Below are 3,755 nucleotides of genomic sequence, written 5' to 3' on the forward strand. Positions count from 1 at the left end.
TCAATGCCTGAGGTTGTGCCTCACCCCGGGCCACCGCTGAGCTCTGCCTGGAGGTCAGGTGCTGCAGCAGCGCAGCCTTCATCCTTTAGATCTGCAGACTGGCAATCACAGGCTTGCTCCCCTGGACCTCAGCGGGTGTCACTTTTTATCTGTGCATTTAAAATCTGATATTAAATGCAATGAAACCCTCTGCCTCTGGCCATACTGAAGAAATTCATACTACTACTAGTAACACCAAATAAGGCAATAAAAGACATTGCTTAGTTTGCACAACCTTTTATTTTCCTCCCTAGAACTATTTTTAGTTAAACAATTTTCTGCCAAAAAAGCTCTGTCTGTGTCCAGAACTGCCCTGGTCATCGGCACTGTTACCAGGGACTCAAGCTTTATGGCCCTCATAACTCCGGAGGGCGAAAGGTCGAGCTGTGGAGCCTTTGTGTCAGCTCCACATTTCTCTTTAAACACATGTGAGAGACAAAGCTCCCCTGAGACCCCCATGGAAACTGCCTCCGGGGGCGGGGAGAGGGTGAGAGAGCACTGGCCTGGCAGATAAAAGCAACATCAAAAGGAGCAGGGAGCAGCTGTCCATCTGGAGAAGCAAACTTTTTTTTTCTTCTTCTTCTTTTAGGAGAAAGAGACTGTCTCAAAGGATAGTCTCAAAAAATTTTGCATGGAAGGAGAAGAAAAAAAAAACCCCACCAACCAACCCGCCGGCAAGGGGGAGGGCAGAAAAGCCCCCGCAGCAAACAGAAGGAGGTGCTGCTTGGCAAAAATCCCAGGCTGAATCATTTAAATCACTTTTAGTGCCTCCAAATGCAAGTCGCTGCCTCTGTTTATAGAGTCACAGCGAGAGACCTGAAGAGAATACATTTCCCAAAGCAACATCTGAGCTTGGGAATGAATCAAAACTCACTTCATACGCTGCAAAACCGCCTTCCCTCTGACCAAGCTTTTGTTCTGTTGCTGGGTTCCGTGTCAGCCTCCATCCCTGCAACAAAAACCCCACAGCTTCATGACCAGATAGCTGAGCGTGTTTACATTAGGGAGGATTTCGCTGCACAGGCTTTCCAGTACGTGCAATTGCCAACAACGGTCTGCATATGGGGAATTGTTGATCAATGCACCAACATAGGTGTAATCCCTCAGTTTTCAAACTGACAAGTTCCACGTTCTTATCATTGGATTTACAGACACAAAAAGCTCTTCTCCCAGGTTGTAACTATTAAAACAGTTACTCTAACACAACACGTACCTGCCCCAAAATCAACAGAAAACTGCAGTCAACCTCAACAAACTGAGCTGCAAATCCCTGTCTGCATCATAACTAGGGCCGATGGGGCTACCTGCCACTCCTGCCCTCCTTCCTGAGCTTGCCATCATGGCCACTTGCACCTGAAGACACTTGAAAAGATGCTGGCAGTACATTTCGCTTTTCAATATAGATTGAAAATACCCTTTGAAAACAGACGGTGAGCAACGTAAAAATCAAGAAAGTCTAATTCTTATTTTTCACCAATCCAACTCTTTCAGTATTGTGAATCTGAAGATGTGAAATTATTCGAGTACCTGAGATGATGCCAGGCTGCAACTCTTGGAAGCTTTTAACCTCTGCTTCAATAAGGTGAAGGTGTTGTAAATGGCCTGTAACACGTTTGTATATGAAAATACCTGGTGGCTTACCACACGTCCAGGAATGCACCCTGTACCAAAGGGAGAAGGGATGATGGGAGGTGGGATGGCACCCCAGGGTGAGCGCTGCGGAGCTCCCTGCCGGCAGTGGCAGTCCCCAACACCCTCGGGGTGCTGCACACATATGCCTTAAAACAACTCAGCCTATGCCACAGCACTTATGCGGGGCTTTGGCTTGCGCAGGAAGGCGATGGAGAGCACGACCCTGTTCGTGGTTCACCCTGGGACGCTCATCAGCATCTCTTCATGCCTGCTGCAACCTCCCGCAGCGGCAGCCTGGGGTGCTCCCAAAAGCCTGTGCCGGCACCCAAAGGGCAGGTGAGTGTGCCTGAGTGTGTTTGGCACGCACCATATTGCAGGCCGCGCTGCAGACCTCGCCATCCAGGGGAAAGAGAGCAGGAGCCCTGGGGGGGGAATCTCCTGGGAATGAGATGTTGTCCTAAGCAGCGCAGGGAAAGGGCAATGCTCCCGCCCCGTACCGCTGGGGATTAGTCGGGCTGACCTTCAACAACAGGCACCTGTGGCACCCTGCTACGCCTCGAGAAGACGGAGACCCCCATCCGCAGCACCACGGCTCCTGCAGCACCCTCCTGCCCCCAGCTCAGGCGTCCCCTGCGCCGAGGGCAGAGCCGGCTGCTGCGCTCCTCGCGGAGCTGACTCCCACCTCACGCCTCCCCGCTGCCGGGATAATAAATACCTCACGCCTGAGCGCAGCGCACGGCCAGGCTGCTCTCCCACTCCCCGACGGCACGTCGTCGCGTGACAGGCCACTGGGTTGTCTCACACGCTAGGAAAGATTTGAGAGGTCTGCCTCATCACTGAGAGGCCCGTGCAGGGTCACCTCCACTGCCCTCACCCAGCCTGGGGTTTAGAGGGGCTGGTGGGTGAGCTTCCTCCCGGTTTTGGTGCAGAATTGGTGCCCAGAGTACTGCAGGTGACTTCAGATGCTCTTCATCTCCCCTGCTTTCTGATGGGGATACCCTGTTTTTACTCTTGTTTGTGTTTTGCAGTCTGCTATCCAGGTTGCCTGAGCAGAGACGTTCCTTCCCCATGCCCCGTCAGCGCGGAAAGACATGGAGCCCAGGAGAGCCCGGGACCCACACTCACCAGGACGTCTGTAGAGGTGAGCTCTTGTCAAATTTGTACACAAAAAGCCAGCATTTCTTTCACACTTGAGGTGTGGCTGCTCCAAAAGTCTTTTACCCAAAAGCCAGGGTTGCGTGTGAGCCCCCACATGTCAAACTGCTACTTCCAGCCCCGCTGTCCTGGTACATCTCCAGTCCCAGCTTCCACAGTGGGAATAAGCAGCCCCACAAACCCTAAAGTTGGCTCTGATGGCCTTGGTGAAGAGGAGAGTGCTGTTTTTTCCTCAAGAGTGGGCTATCTGCCATGAACCACAGATTCAAATTGTGGTGAAGGCAAGGGCTGCCCATACAGCTACATTTTCAGATATGTCCTCTTTTTCCACACATAAATATCTCCAGTTGGATCTTTTGGGATTTTTTTGTTTTGTTTTGTTTAAGCGTTATAGATTTCTCATGGTTTTCCAAATATCTGGTTGGCCCATTGGGTCAGAAGCCCCATGCTACGCTGCAGCACAAGCACATCTCAGAGTCTCAAACAGGTGCCCAGGAGCCACCCCAGGGTATCTGGGACAGGCAGCACCCAACCCACGCTGTTGGGCACATGCACTGTGCTAAAAGAGCCACAGTCCGATGCACAGACCTGCTGTGTGTGTACTGCTGAATATATCTCAATACCGATCTATCTAAAATGCAAAGAGTAAGTGTACAGGGCACATGCACCCATCTGATACTTCCTGGAAGCACCAGACATACTTACACTGTGCACTTACTGTGCATCCATCTGCAAAATCTTGAATAGAAATATGGGAGCCCTAGAGGAGAATTTGCTGCAAAAGTGTTACTCAAGCCTACTTGGTCTATTCTTAGTGTCTTCCCATCTGTAGTAACAGGTCACGTTAACAGGTTGGTACTTGCGTGACCTCTCTGATTCCTTAGGAGTATCTCCCAGCTGTGTCTAGAGCAGAAGTTTTTGACACGGTT

Source organism: Egretta garzetta, unplaced genomic scaffold (genome assembly GCF_000687185.1).
Source record: "Egretta garzetta isolate BGI_Z169 unplaced genomic scaffold, ASM68718v1 scaffold2, whole genome shotgun sequence".
Lineage (NCBI taxonomy): Eukaryota > Metazoa > Chordata > Aves > Pelecaniformes > Ardeidae > Egretta > Egretta garzetta.